Genomic DNA, 26,215 nt, shown 5'->3' on the forward strand with positions numbered 1-26,215 from the left:
GGGTGAGGTGCCTGAGGATTGGAAAGTGGGAAATGTGACACCATTGTTCAAGAAAGGGTGTAAGGGCAACCCTAGTAACTACAGGCCAGCCAGTTTAACATCAGTGGTGGGTAAAGTTTTAGAAACAATAATCAAGGAAAAAATTAATGGGCACTTGGAGAGGTTTAAGCTAATTAAGGAGAGCTAACACGGATTTGTAAAAGGCAGATTGTGTTTGACTAATCTAATTAAATTTTTTGATGAAGTAACAGGGAGGATTGATGAAGGGAATGCAAAGGATGTTGTCTACATGGATTTTAGGAAGGTGTTTGACAAAGTACCACATAGAAGGCTGGTTAACAAAAGTGAGGCTCATGGAATAAGTAGGTCAGTGGCAGCTTGGATAAGGAATTGGCTTAAGGATAGAAAACAGCGAGTTGTGATAAATGGCTGCTTTTCAGACTGGAGTGGTGTTCCCCAAGAGTCAGTGCTGGGGCCACTGCTTTTTTGATATATATAAATGAGCTGCATATTGGTATACAGAGTAGAATTTCTAAATTTGCCGATGACACCAAACTTAGTGGTGTGGAAAACAGTGAGGATGATACCAATCGACTGCAGCAGGACATAGAAAGGCTAGCAGAATGGGCAGACAAGTGGCAGATGGAATTTAATACAGAGAAGAGTGAGGTGATGCATTTTGGCAGAAGGAACAAGGAGAGGCAATATACACTTAATGGCACAGTTTTAAAGAATGTGCAGGGACAGAGGGACCTGGGAGTTAATGTGCATATGTCCCTGAAGGTGGCGGGACATATTGAGAGAGTGGTTAGCAAAGCATATGGGATCTTGGGTTTCATAAATAGAGGTATTGAGTACAAAAGTAGAGAAGTTATGCTGAACCTTTATAAAGTGCTGGAGAGGTCACAACTGGAGTATTGCAGCCAGTTCTGGTCACCACACATTAGAAAGGATGTGAAGGCACTTGCGAGGGTGCAGAGGAGATTTACCAGAATGGTTCCAGGGTTGGGGGATCTTAGCTACAAGGGCAGGTTGGCAAAGCTGGATTTGTTTTCATTACAGCAAAGAAGGTTGAGGGGTGATTTGATAGAGGTGTAGAAGATTATGACGGGTTTCGATAGACTAGACGGGGAAAGGCTGTTCCTACTAGTTCATGGTACAAGGACTAGGCAACATAGATTTAAGGTTTTGGGCAAGAGATACGGGGGGGACGTGAGGAAAAGCTTTTTTATGTAGCGAGTGGTGAGGACCTGGAACTCGCTGCCAATGGAAGTGGTGAAAGCTGAGACACTCAATGTTTTCATCGGGAGACTGGATAGGCACTTGAGGGAAATAAACTTGCAGGGCTACAGGGATAGAGCAGAGGAATGGGACTGAATGGATTGCTGTACAGAGAGCCGGCACGGGCTCGATGGGCCGAATGGCCTCCTCTGTGCCATCATGACTCTATGAAGGTGCTGACTCTGGCTGGGTTCAGATCTACACACACTGGTTCTCCTCCCCTGAAGGTGCTGACTCAGGCTGGGTTCAGTTCCACACTCACTGGTTCTCCTCCCCTGAAGGTGTTGATTCTGGCTGGGTTCAGTTCACTCACTGACTGGGACCCTGAAGCCCCGCCTACTAGCAGTTCCGTGACAAACATGTCAGCGCATGCGTTCTACTGATCGATGAAGCAAGCTGGCAGCGCACAAACCTTTACAAAGATGGCCGTCGTTAACCTAGGCCTTTAACTGGGAAAATGCCCCGGAGTTGCAAATGCGGAACCTGTAAGTTCTCATTCGGGGCTTGCGGACGACACCAGGGCCTAGAAATTCGGTTGGTAGTGCCGGCGCTGAGCGCCTAAAGAGACCTAGAATTGGGGCGACACCCTATGTTGGGGCGGTCGCTATGAAGATAGCGACAACTCAGATATTGACTATACATTTAACGCCTGCGCTAAGTGTTTGCGCGTGCCCGCGAGCGCAAGCAGATCATGACGTCATTTCAGTGTGCAACGCCTTTTAGGAGCGCCTGAGCACATATTGGGTGGCGCCCGGAGCCTTAACGCCTAGCGCTATTAGTGACAGTTCGAGGGAGGGCTAGCAGGCCCTTCTCGGAGTAGGGGGGCGCTATTTAAAGGGGACAGCTCTAGTACAGAATCTTCAGCCACTTGGCCTGCTCATTGCGATCGTTGCTGGAGAGAGTTGGTGAGCTACTGTGGAGCAGAGTTTTGGGAATTTAGCTTTAGAGTACTTGAGACCTTCAAACCTGTCCGAAACACTTGCAGCACTACACCTAAAAGCCTTTTGACCAACTGGCATCGGAATGGGAGCTGCTTTGGAGGGGGACGGCCTCATCGCCCAACACTGTGAAGGGGCAGAGAGACGGCGGGAGAGAGGGCCGGGATTGGCCAGAAGGAGGAGGGGCAATGGAGGTTGGCCAATCCGACGGGATGCTGCGAGGGTCTTTAGGCAGCAGGTGTCAAGCCTTGACATGTCGGAGGAGCAGTGTTTGGGAAGGCTCCGATTCTGGAGGGACATTGTTACTGATCTGTGCCACCTGCTTGGTCAGGATCTGCAGCCGCGTGAACGGTGCAGAACCTCTCTGTCCGTGATCGCTAAACTGACTGATGGCCTCAATTTTTATGCCAACGGATCCTTTCAGTCAGCCATTGGGGACATTGCGACTGTCGCTGAGGTTGCAGTCCACTGTTGCATCCGGCAAGTTACAGATGCCCTTTATAGGCGAAGGCGTCAATTCATGACCTTCCCTCTGACCCTGCACAAGCAGGCGGAGCGCGCGCAGGGTATCGCTTCTATTGCGGACTTGCCCATGGTGCAGGGGGTGACTGACAGCACACACGTGGCTTTGAGGGCGCCATGCCAGCATCCTTAGGACTTCCGCAACCGCAAGGGGTTCCACTCCCTCAACGTGCAGCTGGTCTGTGACCACCGCCAAATCATCATGGCAGTCACCGCGCATTTCCCAGGGTGCAGCCACGATGCCTTTATCCTGCAGTTGACCTCAGTTTGTAACCTTTTTGAGGGGCTGGCTCGAACACAAGGCTGGCTTACTGGGGACAAGGGCTATCCTCTCTGCCCATGGCTGATGACAACACTCCGTGTGGCCGACACCCCAGCAGAAGAGCTGATCAGCAGCGGCCATCAGGCGACCAGGCACAGTAAACAGCACACTATTGGTGTTCTCAAAAAGTGTTTCCGATGTCTGGAACATTCGGGGGGATCCCTGTAGTACTCGCCGCAGCAAGTGGGACACATCATCGTCGTCTGCTGCATGCTCCACAACTTGGCGAATCGACGCACCCAGCCAATTCCAGCTGTCCCTCAACGACCAGCAGAGCAGGCGGAGGAGGAGGAGGATGAGGAGGAGGAGGAGGAGGAAGAGCAGGCGGAGGCGGAGGAGGAGGAGGAAGAGCAGGCGGAGGAGGAGGATGAGGAGGAGGAGGAAGAGAAGAGCAGGTGGAGGAGGAGGAGGAGGACGAAGAGCAGGCGGAGGAGGAGGAGGAAGATGGAAGGGCTCCTGAAAGTGGAAGGGCCATACCTCAGAGGCTCATCCGGACCCGTTTCGAGACCCCTGTGGCGGAATGATGAGAGCCTTAACTCCTGTTCACTTTGGATGTTTGGCGGCCTCTGAATGCCAGCATCACTGAAAGTAGTCACGTGCACCATGCCACATTGAAACTTCTGTTTAATGTCACAAAAGTCTTTCATTACAGCAAAACAACGTAGTGTCAACAGAAACCATAAGTTACAAAATAACTGTGAACTCTTCGGCAAAGCCGCAAAACTCAACAAACCTTCTGCAAATATAACAACAGGTGAGGGTGTCCTTGAATTTGGACAAAGAAACGTCTCAGCACCTCCCTCTACAACTGGCCCCTTGAGGGAGAACGACTTCTCTTTCGCGCCCGGCCCCTTCCCTCCCTGCTGCTCCTACGTAATTGGACCCCAGTGGCAGGCTCAAGGCTGGGGGACGCCTGCTGACTGTGTGGAAGCGCAGAAGCCCCTGAGGTATGGCCTGGCCGACCTCTGGGCTTGGAGGGTGCAGACGCAGGATGCTTGATGTGACCATGGCTGGAAGCAGTGTGCCCTGCAGGTAGTGGCAGCTGCACTGCAGACGTCCCAGCGCTGGCATGTGCAATGGTCTCCTGCCGAGAGAGGACACCTGCACCATGGTCGGACGACACACTGGCTATCTGAGGGGAGCGGCTCGGCTCATCCGCCACAATCGCATGCTCCACTGATTCCTGGCCTTGTATGGGACTGGAAGGGCCCGGGGTGATCCTAACTGATGCAGAGAGGGTGGCTGCAGTGAGAGATCGCGTTGCCTCAATCTGGGTGTGGAAGAGCCCAGCAAGTGACTGCGTGGCAACAGTGAGGACCTGTGTGCCAGGCGCCAGTGCTTCGGAGAAGCCCTGGACAGTTCTTCCCATTGCTTCGGACAAGGCAGGTGCCGACCGCTCCTCTGCCTCGGACAAGCCCTGGACAGACCTTTCCAGGGATTGTCCGAAGCCCTGAACAGTCCTTTCCATAGCGGACTCAAAGCCCTGGACAGTCCTCTCCATTGTTGTGCCGAAGCCCTGGATAGTCCTGTCCATTGTTGCCCCGAAGCCCTGGATAGACCTGTCCATTGTTGCCCCGAAGCCCTGGAGAGTCCTGTCCATTGTTGCCCCAAAGCCCTGGAGAGTCCTCTCCATTGTTGCCCCGAAGTCCAACATACTCTTAGCCAATGAATCTATTGACTCAGGCATCTTCTCCACTGCAGCCATCAGCTCCGTGTGTCTGAGCCGGGCCTGTTTGCTCATTTCAGCCAGGCGACGCACCTCATCTGCACTCTGTGCAGCAGTCATCACTACCTGCCTTGCCCTCCGGGGAGACAGTGGCCGAACTTGCCTATCCCCCTTGCGTTGCTGCATGCTGCTTGTTCCGGCAACTGGTTCATCCTCAGAGCCCCCCTCCCTCCCCTCCAGGGGACTACTATCCCCAGTCTGTAGATGTGTCCGCTCCCCGGATTCTGCAACGGCTGGTCCGGATTCCTCCTGCTCCTCGCCTCCGGTGGCACTGGCACTGGCAGCTTCAGTGCGTTGAGCCCGAGTTGGTGCTGATTCATCTGAAAGTAGGGAGGTGGAAGAGTGGCTTTAGCAAAAGGACAGGTTTGCTGAAAGGCATGCCAGATTGCAGCAAGGCTCTGACATGGCTGCACACTGAGGAAGCATGCTGGCGGGGGGACCAAGTGGAAGGCAACAGGTGAAAAAGGTGAGAGTCTTACCCTCGCTGTCGGAAATGGGGTCGGCAGATGCAGTGGTCACCGGACCACACAGACGTCCTCCAAGAATCTGGTGCACTCTCTCCTCCAGATCCGTGAGAGTGACCACTTGTGGAGGTCCGCCACCGGTTCGACGCTGCTCCTTTCGGATCGTCGCCAGCTTGGAAAAGAAGGGGAAGTTCTGTAACTTGATGCCTTGAGAGATCATCTCATGCCCCCCATGGTGCAAGAGCCCTTACATGATGCCTTGAGAGATCATCTCATGCCCCCCATGGTGCAAGAGCCCTTACATGATGCCTTGAGAGATCATCTCATGCCCCCCATGGTGCAAGAGCCCTTACATGATGCCTTGAGAGATCATCGCATGCCCCCCATGGTGAAAGAGCCCTTACATGATGCCTTGAGACATCATCGCATGCCCCACATGGTGAAAGAGCCCTTACATGAGGCCTTGAGACATCATTGCATGCCCCCCATGGTGAAAGAGCCCTTACATGAGGCCTTGAGACATCTGTCCATGTGTGTGCCCAGAAAGGGCCATGGGTGCTTGCTGACAGATGGCCATTGGGGCATCATTGCAACAGGGTGCCCGAAGTCAGCTGCAGATGGAGGGAATCAGAAGTTTGCTAAACCATCACTCACCCTAACGATCCGTGTGAGGTTTTTGAATTTCTTCCTGCACTGAACAGGAGTCCTGGTCGCCATGATGCTGGAGTTGACCCTCACAGCAACCTCCTTCCAAGATCGTCGGTAAGCCTTCTGATTCGGCCTCTTGCCATTGTCCGGATACAGGACATCTCGACGGCGCTCAACTGCAGCCACCAACTGGTCCAGAGCCTCAGTGCTGAAGCGCTCTGCTCTCTGTCTAACCTTCTCCATGCTCAACAAGTTTCTAACGCCAGAGAAGGGCGAGCGCCGATTCTGAGGCCTAGAGGGCATTGGGTGTTGAAGCTCAGGCTGACTGACCCACCCCTTTAAGAGCCGGCCGGCGCCTGGAAGTCTCGTGGTTTCCCGTAATTGAGATCACCTGCGCTGCGCCCGTCTGCGTTGATATTGAGAAGTGCCTTAACTTATGCGCCTTAGGAGCACCGTGCAACGGCTGAATTAGCGCCTCAATCTCCTTTGGGTGTGATGCAACCCAATATCTCACCAGGCAGCGATAAGTTTCGTCTGGCTATAAACTTTGCGCACCGCCAGTTCTAGCGCCTCAAGCGGGGCTATACCCAATTTCTAGGCCCAGGTGTTTATGAAGCCCACTCGCCGGATGCGTTACCTCCCTGCGCCCCGCTGATTCGTAATCGGCGTAAAATCGCTTCTCTGACCTTTCTCCTCTTGTCGCACTCACCCGGCTCTAATCACTGTGTCACTGCGCATGCTCTAAATACAGGTGGGCACTGGGCTCCTCCAGTGTGACTGGGGCACATTCTCCCCCGCGTTGCATTCTGGGGAACATTGAAAGCCCTAATTAGTGAATGGAGAATGAGTTTCTGTGATCTCATTGAGAGCAAATTCATCAATAATTCACACAGAAACCCAAGTGCATGGGCATTCTGCCATGATTCAGTCCTGGATGTGATTAAGAACAGAATCCAAACACCTGCAGTCACATGTGAACTCACTGGAGTCTCAGCAGGTGGGGTGAATTTCTTCCCACACACAGGATATTGAAACAGTCTCTCTCCAGTATCAATGCGCTGATTGTGCATCAGCTGCTTTGAACTTTGAAAACTTTTCTCGCAGTCAGAGTATTTACAGCAACTGTTCTCAATGTGGACAATCTGGAGTGTCAACAGTTGGGACAACGGCGAGAATCCCTTCCCACATGTGAAATATCTAAATGGTCTCTCAGTGAGTGTGCTGGTGTGTCAGTAAATGAGATGATTCATTGAATCCCTTTCCACATTCAGAGCATTACGAACGTGTTCGTGTGGTAATAGGTGAGATGAGTGAGTGAATCTCTTTCCACACTCAGCTGGTGTACAGCCTCTCCCCGGTGTGACTGTATCCATGAGTTTGCACCTCAAATGGGCAATGGAATCCTTTCCCACATTCCTCACATTTACACTGTTGGTTCAGGTGGGTGCATGAGTCTCACAGACTAGACGATTTGTTAAAGGTGGATCCACACACAGAACACGTGTGCTGTTTCTCCCCGCTGCGATTGGTGTTTTTTTTCCTTCTATATCCAAAGGCCGATGATATTCAGGTCCTGATGAATCCAGTGAATCTGTCAGCTCTTGAAGCGATGGTTGGTTTAAGTTTCCATCTGCAGATCCTCTCCTTCTAATACCCTCAAATGATGTTTACAACAGAATAGAAATTCAGAACAGACAAATCTAGTTTCTATACAACATTTTTTTCACTCCTGTCCCTCCTGAACTGTAAATTCCCCATTCTACAAACTCTCCCTCCATTCTTACTGTCTAAAAACATTCATGACACCATCTGTGATTCTCTTTCTCCCCTTCTCTCCAGAAAAATCTGAATCTGCCTGAGTGCAACAACAACTTGTATTTATATAGCACCTTTCATATAGTAAAACGTCCCAAGGCGCTGCACAGGAATATTATAAGACAAAAAATTTGACACCAAGCCACATAAAGAGAAATTAGGGCAAAGAGATAAGTTTTAAGGTGCACCTTAAAAGAGAGGTAGAGAGGTGGAGAGGTTTAGGCAGGGAATTCCAGAGCTAAGGGCCGAGGCAACAGAAGGCACGGCCACCAATGGTTGAGCGATTATACTCTGGGATGCTCAAAAGGGCAGAATTAGAGAAGCACAGATATCTCGGGGGGTTGTGGGGCTGGAGGAGATTACAGAGATAGGGAGGGGCGAGGCCCTGGAGCACAGATATCTCGGGAGGTTGTGGGGCTGAAGGAGATTACAGAGATAGGGAGGGGCGAGGCCCTGGAGCACAGATATCTCGGGAGGTTGTGGGGCTGAAGGAGATTACAGAGATAGGGAGGGGCGAGGCTCTGGAGGGATTTGAAACCAAGGATGAGAATTTTGAAATCGAGGCACTGCTTAACCAGGAGCCAATGTAGGTCAGTCAGCACGGTGGCATAGTGGTTAGCACTATTGCCTCACAGCGCCAGGGACCCGGGTTCGAATCCGGCCTCGGGCGACTGTCTGTGTGGAGTTTGCACATTCTCCCCGTGTTTGCGTGGGTTTCCTCCGGGTGCTCCGGTTTCATCCCACAGTCCAAAGATGTGCGGGTTAGGTTGATTGGCTATGATAAAATTGACCCTTAGTGTTAGGGGGATTAAATACGTGGGGTTACGGGGATCGGGTGGGATATGTGTCGGAGCAGGCTCAATGGGCCGAAATGGCCTCTATCTGCACTGTGGGGTTTCTGTGATTCTGTGATGGGCGAACGGGACTTGGTGCGAGTTAGGACATGGGCAGCCCAGTTTTGGATGACCTCAGGTTTACGTAGGGTGGAATGTGGGAGGCCAGCCAGGAGAGCATTGGAATAGTCAAGTGTTGAGCTAACAAAGGCATGGATGAGGGTTTCAGCAGCGGATAAGCTGAGGCAAGGGCGGAAACATGCGATGTTACGGAGGTGAGTGTAGGCGGTCTTTGTTATGCTGCGGATATGTGGTCAGAAGCTCATTTCAGGGTCAAATATAACACCAAGGTTCTGAACAGTCTGGTTCAGCCTCAGACCGATGTTGTGGAGAAGGATGGAGTCAGTGGCTAGGGAACGGAGTTTGTGGCGTGGACCGAAAACAATGGCTTCGGTCTTCCCAATATTTAATTGGAAAAAATTTCTGGAGTATTGTGTCCAATTCTGGGCACCACACTTTAGGAAGAATCTGAAGGCCTTAGAGAGGGTGCAGAAAAGATTTACAAGAATGCTTCCAGGGATGAAGGACTTCAGTTCTGTGGATAGACTGCAGAAGATCGGGTTGTTCTCCTTAGTGCAGAGAAGATTGAGAGGAGATTTGATAGAGGAGTTCAAAATCATGAGGGGTCTGGACAGAGTAGAGAGAGAGAAACTGTTCCCATTGGTGGAAGGATTGAGAACCAGAGGACACAGATTTAAGGTGATTGACAAAAGAACCAAAGGTGATGTAAGAAAAAACTTTTACGCAGCGAGTGGTTATGATCGGAATGCACTGCCTGAAAGGGTGGGGAAGGCAGATTCAGTCGTAGCTTTCAAAAGGGAATTGGATAAGGTCCTGAAGGGAAATAAATGGCAGGGCTCCGGGGAAAGGGCGGGGGAGTGGGACTAGCTGAGGTGCTCTTGCAGAGAGCCAGCACGGGCTCGACGGGCCGAATATCCACATTCTGTGCTGTAACCATTCTATGATTCGAAGTATCAATATAGTTAATCTTCATTTATTCCTATTTTAATAACTTTTGCTGAATGTGGCCCTCGCCAAGGGCCAGGATATCGGATTCGGCCCACCATGGAAAATGAGATTGACTCCCCTGAGGTAGGCAATGTCAACAGGATTCCCCTCATCCACCAACCCAGCAACTTCTTCACAAAACTCAAACAAGTTGGCCTTGTTTTCCGGAAACCATGTTGAATATCTCTAACGGCTCCTTCCCTTTCCCTGTGATCGAAAACAGCATCTCTTAGAATCGCTTCAGGCACCTTCCCTGTGATCGATATCACACTGATGGGCCTCTAGTTCTCTTAGGATCGCTTCAGGCACCTTCCTTGTGATCGATATCACACTGATGGGCCTCTAGTTCTCCCAGGATCCCTTCAGGCACCTTCCCTGTGATCGATATCACACTGATGGGCCTCTAGTTCTCTTAGGATTCCTTCAGGCACCTTCCTTGTGATCGATATCACACTGATGGGCCTCTAGTTCTCTTAGGATTCCTTCAGGCACCTTCCTTGTGATCGATATCACACTGATGGGCCTCCAGTTCTCTTAGGATCCATCAGGCACCTTCCCTGTGATCGATATCACACTGATGGGCCTCTAGTTCTCCCAGGATCCCTTCAGGCACCTTCCCTGTGATCGATATCACACTGATGGGCCTCTAGTTCCCTGGCTCTGATTTGTCGCCAATTTGGAAAATGGGAACTACGTGAGCTACCTTCCAATCTCAGGAAGCAGTCCCTGACTCTACTGAGCTGAAGACACAGGCAAGGGGCTCACAGAGAACCTGTCCGATCTCTTTAAACACCTTTGGGTGGAAATCATCTGGACCTTACAGGCCTCACGATTAACCCACACAGCGACTTTGGTTTAAGTGAAGAGAGACGAGAAAGACCAAAGTGCCATTTGCCCCTCTCAGTGTGGCCCTGAAGGACTGTGTCCAGGCTGTAGTTCTGTTCCTGCCGTACAATCCTCCCCCCAGATTGTCCATTCTGAGCTCCAGCCAGGCGATGCTAAACACACAGGTGGGAACGACAAAAACCCACAACAATATGTTTAAAACTAAGCTGATTTATTTGACATATATCCAGAATATTAAACTTCAGCCCAGTTACAGGGGTTACTAATATCACCAGAAACAAACCCCAACTGTCAGAATGAACATGGTTCAGCCCTGGATGTAATTAACAGCAGCAATAACAGCAGAATCCAACCTCTGCAGTCACTTGTGAACTCACCGGTGTTTCGGCAGGTTGGATAAACAAGTGAATCCCTTCCCACACACGGAGCAGGTGAACGGCCTCTCCCCAGTGTGAACTTGCTGATGTTCAGTGAGGTGGGATGACCAAGTGAATCCCTTCCCACACTCGGAGCAGGCGAACAGCCTCTCCCCAGTGTGAACTTGCTGGTGTCTCAGCAGTGTGGATGACCAAGAGAATCCCTTCCCACACACGGGGAGCAGTTGAACGGCCACTTCCCAGTTTGAACTCGCTGGTGTGTCTGCAGGGTGGATGACTGAGTGAATCCCTTCCCACACTCGGAGCAGGTGAACGGCCTCTCCCCGGTCTGAACTCGTCGATGAGTTTCCAGCTCAAATGGGTAGTCGAATCGCTTCCCACAGTCCCCACACTTACATGGTTTCTCCCCAGTGTGACTGCGCTGATGTCTCAACAGGCCAGAGGACCGGCTGAAGCCTCGTCCACACACCGAACACATGTACGGTTTCTCCCCACTATGAACGGTGCTTTCTCCTACCATGTTCAGAGGCCAATGATATTCCACCCCTGATGAATCAAGTGACTCTTGAGTCAGATCTTGAAGTGATGTTTGGTTTGGGGTTCCTAACTGCAAGTCCTCCCCTTCTCATACCCTGTAGAATTAATTTAAAACAAGTAAAAGTGAACGAGAACCCACAAAAACACAAAGGCAGTTTGTGAAATTGAGCTGAATGAATCTGGGAATTTGTGAGGCTGGCACTAGAAAAAGTGACTGAAAGCTGCCGGATTGTCATAAAAACCCAACTGCTTCACTAATGTCCTTCAGGGAAGAGAACCCGTCACCCGGTCTGGGCTGACACAAGACTCTGGCCTCTATGGGAGGAGAGAGAGTGAGGTGGGAGGGGGAGGAGTGAAGGAGAGCGACTTTATACATCTGCAACTTGACGAGAAGTTTGACAGCACCTCCCAAACACACGACCTCCACCACCTAGAAGGACAAGGGCAGCAGGTGCATGGGAACAACATCACCTCCCAGTTCCCCTCCAAGTCACACACTATCCTGACTTGGGCATATATCGCTGTTCCTACATCGTCGCTGGGTGAAAATCCTGGAACTCCTCACTTTGGCCTTACTAGTGACACCCACATCAAATGAATTTAAATAGTCTGTATATATAAAATGGATTGAAAGCCTCTACAGAAATACATGTTCCTAAAATGATAATCTTTTACAGGGATGGACAGGGTCTGTTTAGCAACTTAATCTCCCCTAGAATCCACCTCCCTTCACAGTCTCACATTGGAAATTGTTGGGTCCCACTGGGCTCAGAAGTACTGGGGGTTAAACCCAGCAGCTTCTCCCCCCTCTCCACTCCAGCTCAAACTGATGCAACAAGAAAGACCAACACAGGAGGCCAGGGACCGAGTTCCACACCCACCAACCACCCTGATGCTAACCGGCTCTGAATTGCTCCCTCTGTTGCATAAATGCAAGTTGCTGTGTTTCTTGTCTGGGGGAGGCGCTGCACCCTGGGGTTAATGGTGCCGGGGTCCTGGCCGCACATCCACCGGCTCTGAGGGATACTTGTTTTATAAATAGGGGTGTAGAGTACAAAAGGGCAGAGGTCAGTTAGAATATTGGGTCAAGTTTTGGGGCATCTTACACCAGGAAGGATGTCAAGGCCGTGGAGAGGGTGCAGAGATTCACTGAGATGATACCAGATAAAGAGGTTTTAGTTATCAGGAGAGATTAGAGAAACTGGGACTCTTTTCATTAGAACACAGGGTAATTGGAGATCTAAAGGAGGTGTTCAAAATTTGATCAGGTAAATGAGGAAAAACTATTTCCAACAGTCGGTGAGTCAGGAACTAGTGGGCATCAAATTCAAACCATCACCAAAAGGCTCAGACCCAGGGATGAACTATTGAGCACATCGTACAAGGACACTCATTGTCCCTCCGAAACTGATGAGTTTCTCTAACCTTTGGGTTAAATGTTCCACTAGAGCTGATGGATGACAGTGCTGGGGAATGGGGTGTCCTGAGCAGCTAGTGTCTGCCTTAAACACTCTCCACTCAGGTAAAGTACAGGTTAGATACAGAGTAAAGCTCCCTCTACACTGTCCCATCAAACACTGCCAGGGCAGGTACAGTACTGGTTAGATACAGAGTAAAGCTCCCTCTACGCTATCCCATCTAACACTCCCAGGGCAGGTACAGCACAAGTTAGATACAGAGTAAAGTTCCCTTAACACTGTCCCATCAAACACTCCCAGGGCAGGTACATTATGGGTTCACAGAATCACAGAAACCCCACAGTGCAGATAGAGGCCATTTCAGCCCATCGAGCCTGCACCGACACATATCCCACCCGATCCCCGTAACCCCTACACCAACACATATCCCACCCTATCCCCGTAACCCCACGTATTTAATCCCCCTAACACTAAGGGTCAATTTATCATAGCCAATCAACCTAACCCGCACATCTTTGGACTGTGGGAGGAAACCGGAGCACCCGGAGGAAACCCACGCAAACACGGGGAGAATGTGCAAACTCCACACAGACAGTCGCCCGAGGCCGGATTCGAACCCGGGTCCCTGGCGCTGTGAGGCAACAGTGCTAACCACTATGCCACCGTGCTGCCCGGGTTAGATAAAGAGTGAAGGTCCCTCTGCACTGTCCCATCAAACTCTCCCAGGGCAGGTACAGCACGGGTTAGATTCTGAGTAAAGTTCACTCTACACTGTTCCATCACACGCTCTCAGGGCAGGTACAGCACGGGTTAGATAAAGTGTAAAGTTCCCTCTAGGGCAGGTAGAGCACGGGTTACATACAAAGTAAAGTGTCCTCCACACTGTCCCATGAAACACTCCCAGTGCAGGTACAGCACAGGTTAGATAAAGAGTAAAGCTCCCTCTACACTGTCCTATCAAACACTCCCAGTGCAGGTACAGCACGGGTTAGAAACAGAGTAAAGCTCTATCGACACAGTCCCATCAAACACTTCCAGGGCAGAAACAGCACAGGTTAGATACAGTGTAAAGCTCGCTCTACACTGTCCTATCAAACACTCCCAGGGTAGGTACAGCACAGGTTAGATACAGAGTAAAGCTCCCTCTACATGGTCCCATCAAACACTCTCCAGGACAGGTACAGCACGGGTTAGATACAGGGTAAAGATCCCTGTACACTGTTCCATCAAACACTGTCAGGACAGGTACAGCAGGGGTTAGATACAGAGTAAAATTCCCTCTACACTGTCCCATCATAAACTCCCAGGGCAGGTATGGCACGGTTTAGATACAGAGTAAAGCTCCTTCTACACTGTCCCATCATACACTCCCAGGGCAGGTACAGCACGGGTTACATACAGAGTACATCTCCCTCTACGCTGTCCCATCAAATTCTCCCAGGGCAGGTACAGCACAGGATAGATACAAAGTAAAGCTCCCCCTGCACTGACCCATCAAACACTGCCATTGCAGGTACAGCACGGGTTAGATACAGAGTGAAGCTCCCTCTAAACTGTCCTATGAAACACTGCCAGGGCAAGTACAGCACAGGTTAGATACAGAGTAAAACTCCATCTACACTGTTCCATCAAACACACTCAGGGGAGGGAGAGCAGGTGTTAGATACAGAGTAAAGCTCCCTCTACGCCATCCCATTAAACACTCCCAGGGAAGGTACGGCACGGCTTTGATACAGAGTAAAATTCCCTCTACACTGTCCCATCAAACACTGCCAGGGCAGGTACAGCATGGGTCAGATACAGAGTAAATCTCCCTCTACACTGTCGCATCAAATACACACAGGGCAGGTACAGCACGGGATAGATACAGAGTATAGTGCCCTCTACACTGTCCCATAAAACACTCCCAGGGCAGGTACAGTATGGGTTAGATAGAGTGAAGCTCCCTCTACGCTGTTCTTTCAAACACTCCCAGGGCAGGTACAGCACAGGTTAGATAAAGAGTAAAGCTCCCGCTACACTGTCCCATCAAACACTCCCAGGGCAGGTAGAGCACAGGTTACATACAAAGTAAAGTGTCCTCCACACTGTCCCATAAAACACTCCCAGGGCAGGTACAGCACTGGTTAGATTCTGAGTAAAGTCCACTCTACACTGTTCCATCACACGCTCTCAGGGCAGGTACAGCATGTAATGTATATAGCTTTAAGGGGGGAACTACTTTTTACAGCTCATGTATACTGTAGTACCGGCAGTGACCACACCTGTATATAGCACAGATTAGTAATCTGTACAGTTCAGTTCCAGAGTGAGCCATGTTGAGTAAACACCTGTTGTACCGTTCTCCTGCAGTCTGTGTCTTACTACTGACGGACACAAAATTGGCGACGAGGCAAATTCGATCATACCTGCAACTCTGCATCACCTCCCAGGGATTCGTTCCTGGAGAGCAGTAGATTGGAGGTCAAGGCCAGAGACACGGGCGTCGACCACGGGCAACCGCCCAGTCAACCAGCAGAGTCGCGAGAATTGCAGGGGAGGCTGTTGAGAGCCAGGCTTGGCTTTCCAGTCGCAGTGGTCCAGCGAAACCGGCTGGCAACAGGTAGTGCGCAGACCCTTCCCGGACAGCGGCGGGCTAGAGCCCGACCGAGCGGCAGAGCAAAGGGCCGAGCAGCGTCGACGGGAGAGAGAGAGTGAGGGCAGAGCGCACAGGGCGCAGCTGGTGTTCAGGGGCCAAGCAGCGTCGAGGAGGGGGAGAGAGACGTGCAGAAACCCGCGAGGCGCCGCCATTGCCACGAGGTCCGCCGAGAGCGGCGTTGGCAGCAGCGCAGGAGAAGCGCGCAAAACCTACAGGGCGCCACCATTGCCACGAGGATCGCCGAGAGCGGCGTTGGCAGCAGCGGGGGAGGAAGGAAAGTGCGGGAGACGCCATTTTAAGCCATTTTAAACCACACCCAAAATGCCGAAGAGTGGCAGTATCACCGCATTTGCCAATGAAGTCGAAGATTGGACTACATATGTCGAACGGATAGAGGTATAATGCAAGGCAAATGAGGTGTCAGATGACAAGAAAGCGCCAGTATTGTTAAATTTAATGGGTGCAAAGACGTATGGCTTATTACAAAATCTAGTAACCCCAGCAAAGCCAGTGGTAAAGAGTTTTGGAGACATAGTGACGATACTACAGGAACATTTAAACCCCACACCGCTGTTGATAGCAGAAAGATTCAAGTTTCACAAACGGAACCAGCATAAGGATGAAAGCAATGCTGAATATTTAACAGAACTGCGCAAACTATCGAAACACTGCCAGTTTGGAACGGGATTGGCAGATACCTTAAGGGACAAGTTTGTGTGTGGGCTTCAAAGTGAAGGAACCCAGAAACGGCTTTTATCTGAAAAGGACCTTACGCTGGACAAGGCTTTCAGCATTGTGGTATCATATGAAGCAGCAGCACGGGGCGCTGCAGAGATACAACAGAGACCGCAAGAATATGGCACAAACGAAATGTCATACAGAACAGAGAAGTGCTATCGTTGCGGCAGAACAACACACGACCACAATGATTGCTGGTTCAAAGACAAAGTGTGCAGACAGTGTGGAAAAGTAGGACACATAGCATGAGTCTGCAGGTCGGGAAAGAAAACCAGCAATAAGAAATCTCCAAAAGAAAAGTACAAGAAGGTACATAAGGTGATGGAGAATAGTTCAGACGAACAAAAGAGTGATACCGACTCCGAAATCGGGGAGCTGAGTTGTCTGAAACTACATAATGTGATCAAAATGGAGGATCACCGAACCATTTGGGTTACTCTCAAGATAGCAGGAGTCCAGGTAAAAATGGAATTGGACACAGGATCAGCCCTAACAGCCATAAACCGATGGGACTATGAGCGGCTATTCTCACACATACCCTTCAGAGACACAGAAATTATTTTGAAGACGTACACGGGGCAAAAAGTCTACCCCAAAGGAAAAATAAGGGTGACCATTATATATAACGGTAAGGAAACACCAAAACTAGACCTGTATGTATTGCAAGATGGAGGACCACCATTACTGGGACGTGAATGGATCCGGAAAATACAGCTGGATTGGCATTCCATACAAGCACTGACTGTGGCTGCCAAAAAGGATGACGACGTCACACCTGGGCGACTGTCAAAGATCCTAACCGACACGCAAGAAGTGTTCCAGCAAGGACTCGGAACACTAAAAGGCATGACAGCAACAATTAAAATCGAAGAAAACGCAAGCCCAAAATTTTTTAAGGCCAGACCGATACCTTTAGCGATCCGCCCAGCTGTTGAAGCAGAGCTGGAGAGTTTGGAACATTCAGGAGTACTGTCCAAGGTAGTCTGTAGCGAGTGGGCTACACCCATCGTCCCTGTGATGAAAAAGTCGTTGAGCAGCACGCCTGGGGAACCAAGGAAGGTTCGCATCTGTGGGGACTTTAAGGTAACAGTGAACCCAGTCCTTCACACCGTGCAATATCCACTTCCGCGGATTGAAGATATTTTCGCCTCGCTATCTGGAGGGAAACGCTTCACTAAGATTGATCTGGCCCAGGCGTATCTGCAAATGGAGGTAGAAGAAGCATCAAAGAAATACCTCACAATCAACACCCATAAAGGTCTCTACCAATACAACCGGCTGGTATTCGGGGTAGCATCAGCTCCGGCTATTTGGCAAAGGGCAATGGAACAAGTCCTGCAAGGGATCCAAGGGACCCAGTGTTATTTGGACGACATCCTGCTCACGGGCGAAAATGACAGTGATCACCTCGCCAACCTGGAGCGGGTGCTCACTAGATTGAAGGAATGTGGGCTCCGAGCTAACCGCCCCAAATGCGAGTTTTTTAAAAAACAGATCTCATATTGTGGCCACGTTATCGATAAAGAGGGGTTACATAAGTCCCCAGAAAAGATTGAGGCAGTAGTCAAGGCTCCAGCACCGGAAAACGTGTCACAACTGAGGTCATTCCTCGGGCTGGTAAACTACTACCATAAGTTTGTCTACAATACTACACCCACTGAACACCCTACTGCAAACTGGAGTGCCATGGAAGTGGAGTGACGAATGTAAATGAACTTTCCAGAAGAGCAAAACACTAATCACATCGAAAGAGGTATTGGCCCATTTCAACCCAGCACTACCAATTCGGTTGGCGTGTGATGCGTCACCCTGCGGCATTGGAGCGGTGCTGTCGCACAAATTCTCGGACGGCTCAGAGAGGCCAATAGCCCTTGCGTCACGATCACTAACCTCAGCCGTGCGTAACTACGCCCAGATTGACAGGGAGGCCCTCAGCCTAGTGGGAGTGAAAAAGTTCAATCACTATCTGCACAGGCAGAAATTCACCTTGCTGACTGACCACCAGCCTCTTGTCTCCATTTTTTATCCGAAGAAGGGCGTTCCGGTGATGACTGCGCAACGACTACAAAGATGGTCACTCTTTCTAGGGGCGCACCACTATGAGATTGAATATAAGGGCACGAAACAGCATGGAAATGCTGATGGGCTCTCACGCCTGCCACTGCCGACTGCGGAGGAAGCACCAGCAGTGGATCCTGTCGAAATATTTCATTCGACTATAGTTGAATACCTACCAGTAACTAACGCTCGTATAGAAAAGGAGACCCAAAATGACCCGACACTGTCTCGGGTATATGATTTGACAGTGAAGGGATGGCCAGCACATGGTGACTCACCGTTGCCAGCATTCTCGACAAGAAGAGAACAGCTGTCAGTGTGCCGGAGGACTTTGATGTGTGGATCCCGAGTGGTAATTCCACCCAAGTTAAGGGATAGAGTGCTCAATGAGCTTCATGAGGGTCATCTGGGAGGGGTAAAAATGAAAAGCCTTGCCAGGGCTTATGTGTGGTGGCCGGGAATCGATAAACAAATCGAGAACCTGACCAAGAGCTGCTCAGGATGCCAGAAAGTCCAAAATACACCACCACAGGCCCCTCTACACCCATGGGAGTGGCCCTCATCTCCATGGCAATGGGTGCATATTGATTTTGCTGGTCCATTCATGGACTCAATGTTTTTAATAGCCGTGGATGCGCACTCGAAATGGCCTGAGGTCATCAAAATGTCCTCCACCACCACGGAGAAAACTATTGCAGTCCTACGGACCATTTTTGCCAGAAACGGCTTGCCAGAACAGATTTGCTCCGATAACGGACCACAGTTTGTGTCCGAAGAGTTCCGGAGGTTTATGCAGAAGAATGGGGTAAGGCATTACACATCCGCCCCGTATTATCCAGCCACAAATGGATTGGCTGAGAGGTTCGTACAAACCTTTAAGAAGGCAATAAAGGCTATGTATAATGACAACATTCCGCTGCAGCACAAGGTGGACAATTTCCTGTTCGCCTACCGGAATGCGACACATGCAGTCACCAACCAGGCCCCGACCATGATGTTCTTTAACCGAAGGTTAATATCGCGCCTGGATTTGCTCGGACCAAACGTACGAAGAGATGTTGACAGTAAGCAATTCCAGCACATCCATGAGAAGCCAACAAGCAGCTTCAATGAAGGGCAACCAGTCTTGGCCCGCGACTACCGAACAGAAAAATGGCAGCCAGGAACGATATGCACACGGCAGTGCCCATTAATGTACACAGTGGACGTTGGGGAGAACATCGTGAGACGCCATGCTGACCAGATCCTAGAGTCACAGGAACAAGTCAACCCCATGCCTCGCCCATACGTACCTGGTGATGAACCCGACGTACAGGTCGCATCTACCCCAGAAACAGTAGCATCGGAAACTGATGACCCAACCGACGACAGGGTGCCAGAATCGCCTCCGCACCAAGAGTGAGACACTCGGGAAAGGCGCTATCCAGAAAGGATCAGAAAGCCTCCCCAAAGACTGAATATATAAATGGACTATTTTCAGCTAACGTTGTATGTTAAAAGTGTTAATTGTAATTAGTTTGATATTTAATTGTGATATGAGTGTTATGGTACTGTTAATCTAAAAGGGGAGGAATTGTAATGTATATACCTTTAAGGGGGAACTACTTTTTACAGTTCATGTATACTGTAGTACCGGCAGTGACCACACCTGTATATAGCACTGAGCAACAATCTGTACAGTTCAGTTCCAGAGAGAGCCACGTTGAGTAAACACCTGTTGTACCGTTCTCCTGCAGTCTGTGTCTTACTACTGACGGACACAACACAGCACGGGTTAGATAAAGTGTTAAGTTCCCTCTAGGGCAGGTAGAGCACGGGATACATTCAAAGTAAAGTGTCCTCCACACTGTCCCATAAAACACTCCCAGTGCAGGTACAGCACGGGTTAGATAAAGAGTAAAGCTCCCTCTACACTGTCCCATCACACACTCCCAGGGCAGGTACAGCAGGGGTTAGATACAGAGTAAAATTCCCTCTACACTGTCCCATCAAACACTGCCAGAGCAGGTACAGCACGGGTTAGATACAGAGTAAAACCCCCTCTACACTGTCCTATCAAACACTGCCAGGGCAGGTACAGTACGGGTTAGATAACGAGTGAAGGTCCCTCTGCACAGTCCCATCAAACACTCCCAGGCCATGTACAATACGGGTTAGATACAGAGTAAAACTCCCTCTACACTGTCCCATCAAACAATCCCAGGGCAGGTACAGTACGGGTTAGATAAAGAGTGAAGCTCCCTCTACACTGTCCCAACAAACACTGCCAGGGCAGGTACAGCACGGGTTAGATAGAGAGTAAAATTCCCTCTACACTGTCCCATCAAACACTCCCAGGGCAGGTAGAGCACGGGTTACATACAAAGTAAAGTGTCCTCCACACTGTCCCATAAAACACTCCCAGGGCAGGTACAGCACGGGTTAGATAAAGAGTAAAGCTCCCTCTACACCGTCCCATCACACACTGCCAGGGTAGGTACAGCATGGGTTAGATACAGAGTAAAGTTCCCTTAACACTGTCCCATCAAACACTCCCAGGGCAGGTACAGCAGGGGTAAAATTCTGAGTAAAGTTCCCTCTACACTGTTCCATCACACACTCTCAGGGCAGGTACAGCAGGGGTTAGATACAGAGTAAAGTTCCCTCTAGGGGAGGTACAGCACGGGTTACATACAAAGTAAAGTGTCCTCCACAGTGTCCCATAAAACACTCCCAGTGCAGGTACAGCACGGGTTAGATTACAGAGTAAAATTCCCTCTATGCTGTCCCATCAAACACTCCCATAGCACGTAGAGCACGGTTTAGATAAAGAGTGAAGCTCCCTCTGCATTATCCATCAAACTCTCCCAGGGCAGGTACAGCAGGGGTTAGATACAGAGTAAAATTCCATCTACACTGTCCCATCAAACACTCCCAGGGCAGGTACAGCACGGGTTAGAAACAGAGTAAAGCTCTATCTACACAGTCCCATCAAACACTTCCAGGGCAGAAACAGCACAGGTTAGATACAGTGTAAAGCTCCCTCTATGCTGTCCCATCAAACACTCCCAGAGCAGGTAGAGCGTGGGTTACATATAAGGTAAAGTGCCCTCCACACTGTCCCATCAAACACTCCCAGGGCAGGTACGGCACGGGTTAGATAGAGAGTAAAATTCCCTCTACACTGTCCTATCAAACACTCCCAGGGCAAGTACAGCACAGGTTAGATACAGAGCAAAGCTCCCTCTACACGGTCCCATCAAACACTCCCAGGACAGGTACAGCACGGGTTGGATACAGTGTAAAACTCCCTCTGCACTGTCCTATCAAACACTCCCAGGGCAGGTACAGCTCGGATTAGATACAGAGTAAAGCGATCTCTACACTGACCATTCAAACACTCCCAGGGCAGGTACAGCACGGGATAGATACGGAGTAAATTTCTCTTAACACTGTCCCATCAAACAGTCCCATGGCAGGTACAGCACGGGTTTCATACAGGGTAAAGCTCCCTCTACACTGTCACATCACACACTGCCAGGGCAGGTACAGCAGGGGTTAGATACAGAGTAAAACTCCCTCGACACTGTTCTATCAAACACTCCCAGGGCAGGTACAGCACTGGTGAGATACAGAGTAAAACTCCCTCTACACTGTCCTGTCAAACACTCCCAGGGCAAGTACAGCACAGGTTAGATACAGAGTAAAGCTCCCTTTACACGGTCCCATCAAACACTCCCAGGACAGGTACAGCACGGGTTAGATACAGAGTAAAGCTCCCTCCAAAGTGTCCCATCACACACTGCCAGGGCAGGTACGGCACGGGTTAGATACAGAATAAAATTCTCTCTACACAGTCCCATCAAACACTCCCAGGGCAGGTATATCACGGGTTAGATACAGAGTAAATCACCCCCTACACTGGCCCAAGAAAAATCCCCAGAGCAGGTACTGCACGGGTTAGATACAAAGTAAAGCTTCCTCTATGCCGTCCCAGGGCAGGAACAGCACAGGTTAGATACAGATTAAATCTCCCTCTACACTGTCCAATCAAACATTGCCAGGGCAGGTACAACATGGGTTAGATACAATGATAAACTCCCTCTATACTGTCCCATCAAACACTCCCATGGCAGGTACAGCACAAGTTAGATACAGAGTAAATCTCCCTCTACACTATCCCATCAAACACTCCCAGGGCAGTTACAGCATGGGTTAGATACAGAGTAAAGCTCCCTCTACACTGTCCCATCAAACACTCCCAGGACAGTTACAGCATGGGTTAGATACAGAGTAAAGCTCCCGCTACGCTATCCCATCAAACACTCCCAGGGCAGGTACGGCACGGGTTAGATACAGAATAAAATTCCCCCTACACAGTCCAATCAAACACTCCCAGGGCAGGTACAGCTTGGATTAGATACAGAGTAAAGCACACTTTACACTTTTCTATCAAACACTCCCAGGGCAGCTACAGCACAGGTTAGATAGAGTGTAAAACTCCCTCTACACTGTCCTATCAAACACTCCCAGGGCAGGTACAGCACAGGTTTGATACAGAGTAAAGCTCCCTCTACACGGTTCCATCAAACACTCCCAGGGCAGTTACATCATGGGTTAGATATAGAGTAAAGCTCCCTCGACACTATCCCATCAAACACTCCCAGGGCAGTTACAGCATGGGTTAGATACAGAGTAAAGCTCCCACTACACTGTCCCATCAAACACTCCCAGGACAGATACAGCATGGGTTAGATACAGAGTAAAGCTCCCTCTACGCTGTCCCATCAAACACTCCCAGGACAGGTACTGCACGGGTTAGATACAGAGTAACGCTCCCTCTACGCAATCCCATCAAACACTCCCAGGGCAGGTACGGCACGGGTTAGATACAGAATAAAATTCCCTCTACACAGTCCCATCAAACATTCCCAGGACAGGTATAGCTTGGGTTAGATACAGAGTGAAGCTCCCTCTACGCTGTCCGATCAAACACTCCCAGGGCAGGTAGAGCACAGTATAGATACAGAGTAAATCTCCCCCGACACTGGCCCAAGAAACATCCACATGGCAGATACTGCACGGGTTAGATACAAAGTAAAGCTTCCTCTATGCAGTCCCATCAAACACTCCCAGGGCATGCACAGCAGAGGTTAGATACAGAGAAAAGCTCCCTCTTCACTGTCCCATCAAACACTCCCAGGACAGGTACAGCACGGGTCAGATACAGAGTAAAGCTCCCTCTGCACTGTCCTATCAAACACTCCCACGGCAGGTACAGCTCGGATTAGATACAGAGTAAAGCACACTTTACACTATTCTATCAAACACTCCCAGGGCTGGTACAGCATGGGTTAGATACAGAGTAAAGCTCCCTCTACACTGTCCCATCAAACACTCCCCGGTTAGGTACAGCACGGGTTAGATGCAGAGTAAATCTCCCTCTACACTGTCCAATCCAACACTCCCAGGGCAGGGACAGCAATTGTTAGATACAGAGTAAAGCTGCCTCTACACTGTCCCATCAGACACTCCCAGGGCAGTTCCAGCATGGGTTAGATACAGAGTAAAGCTCCCTCTACACTGTCCCATCAAACACTCCCAGGACAGGTACAGCACGGGTTAGATACAGAGTAAAGCTCCCTCTACACTGTCCCATCAAACACTCCCAGGGCAGGTACAGCATGGGTTACATGCAGACTAAAGCTGCCTCTACAATGTCCCATCAAACACTGCCAGGGCAGGTACAGCACGGGTTAGATACAGAGTAAAGCTCCCTCTGCACTGTCCCATCACACACTGCCAGGGCAGGTACAGCACGGGTTAGATACAGTGTAAAGCTCCCTCTACACTGTCCCATCAAACACTCCCAGGACATGTACAGCGCGGGTTAGATACAGAGTAAAGCTCCCTCTACAATGTCCCATCACACACGGCCAGGGCAGGTACAGCACGGGTTAGATACAGACTAAAGCTCCCTCTACAGTGTCCCATCACACACTGCCACGGCAGGTACAGCATGGGTTAGATACATAGAAACATAGAAACATAGAGATAGGAACAGGAGTAGGCCATTCGGCCCTTCGAGCCTGCTCCGCCATTCAATGAGATCATGGCTGATCTTCGTCTGAGATCATAGCTGATCTTACCAGTTCAGTACCCCGTCCCCGCCTTTTCTCCGTAACCCTTAATCCCCTTAGCCTTCAGAAATATATCCAATTCTCTCTTGAAAATATTTATTGAATTAGCCTTCACAGCCCTCTGTGGCAGGGAATTCCACAGGCTCACCACTCTTTGAGTGAAGAAATTCTTCCTCATCTCTGTTTTAAATGATTTGCCCGCTATTTTTAGACTGTGGCCCCTGGTTCTGTGCTCCCCTGCCATTGGAAACATTCTCTCTGAATTCAGCCTGTCCAGGCCTGCCATAATTTTATATGTTTCGATGAGATCCCCTCTCAATCTTCTAAACTCCAGTGAGTACAAGCCCAAACAATTCAATCTCTCCTCGTAGGTCATTCCCGCCATTCCAGGTATCAGCCTGGTGAATCGCCGCTGCACTCTTTCCATGGCAAGAACATCCTTCCGCAGATGGGGCGACCAAAACTGTACACAATACTCCAGATGCGGTCTCACCAGCACCTTGTACAGCTGTAGTAAGGTATCCCTATTCCTATACTCGAACCCCCTTGATATGAAGGCCAACATACCATTTGCCTTCTTAATCGCCTGTTGCACCTGCATGCTCTCCTTCAGTGACTGGTGCACAAGAACACCCAGGTCCCTCTGCACTTCCCCATCTCCCAATCTATTGCCATTTAGATAATAATCCACCCTCCTGTTTTTACCCCCAAAGTGGATAACCTCGCATTTATCCACATTATAGTGCATCTGCCACGTATCCGCCCATTCCCCCAACCTGTCCAAATCGCACTGTAGCCTCCTGACATCCTCATCAGAGCCCACCCCTCCTCCTAGTTTAGTGTCGTCAGCGAATTTGGAAATATTGCATCCAATTCCCTGATCCAGATCATTTATATATATTGTGAACAGCTGGGGTCCCAGGAGAGATCCTTGCGGCACCCCGCTGGTCACTGCCTGCCACTCCGAAAACGAGCCGTTTATTCCAACTCTCTGTTTTCTATCCGCCAACCAGTTCTCTATCCACGTTAATACTTTGCCCCCAATCCCATGAGCCTTAATTTTGCATGATAATCTTTTGTGTGGAACCTTATCGAAGGCTTTCTGGAAGTCAAGGTACACCACATCCACTGGCTCTCCCCCATCTATTTTACCAGTTACTTCCTCAAAAAATTCCAGCAGATTAGTCAAACACGATTTACCCTTTGTAAATCCATGTTGACTCTGTCCGATCCTTTCCCCATTTGTCAAGTGCTCCGCTATTTTATCCTTAATAATGGACTCTAGCATTTTGCCCACAACCGATGTAAGGCTTACTGGTCTATAATTCCCTGCTTTCTCTCTACCCCCCTTTTTAAATATTGGGGTAACATTAGCTACCCTCCAATCCACGGGTACTGTTCCCGAGTCAATGGAGTTCCGGAAGATGATCCTTAGAGCATCTGCTATCTCTAGGGCCACCTCCTTAAGTACCCTAGGATGTAGTAAAACTCCCTCTACAATGTCCTATCAAACACTCCCAGGGCAGGTACGGCACGGGTTAGATACAGAGTAAAGCTCCCTCTACAGGCCCATCAAACACTCCCAGGGCAGGTATAGCATGGGTTAGATACAGAGTGAAGCTTCCTCTACGCTGTCCGATCAAACACTCCCAGGGCAGGTACGACCCGGGTTAGATACAGAATAAAATTCTCTCTACACAGTCCCATCAAACACTCCCAGGGCAGGTATATCACGGGTTAGATACAGAGTGAAGCTCCCTCTACGCTCTCCGATGAAACACTCCCAGGGCAGGCACAGCACAGGTTAGATACAGTGTAAATCTCCCTCTTCACTGTCCAATCAAACACTGCCAGGGCAGGTGCAGCA

General features: G+C 49.9%; 1 pseudogene; it reads right to left on the minus strand.

Moving 5' to 3' along the window:
• Positions 1-7,233: 7,233 nt before the first annotated feature.
• Positions 7,234-12,028, minus strand: LOC147119916 (uncharacterized; annotated as a pseudogene).
• Positions 12,029-26,215: the final 14,187 nt, after the last annotated feature.

This window comes from Somniosus microcephalus, chromosome 4, assembly GCF_052327205.1.
Source record: "Somniosus microcephalus isolate GS21.2 chromosome 4, FLI_Smic_1.0, whole genome shotgun sequence".
In the NCBI taxonomy this organism is placed as follows: Eukaryota; Metazoa; Chordata; class Chondrichthyes; order Squaliformes; family Somniosidae; genus Somniosus; species Somniosus microcephalus.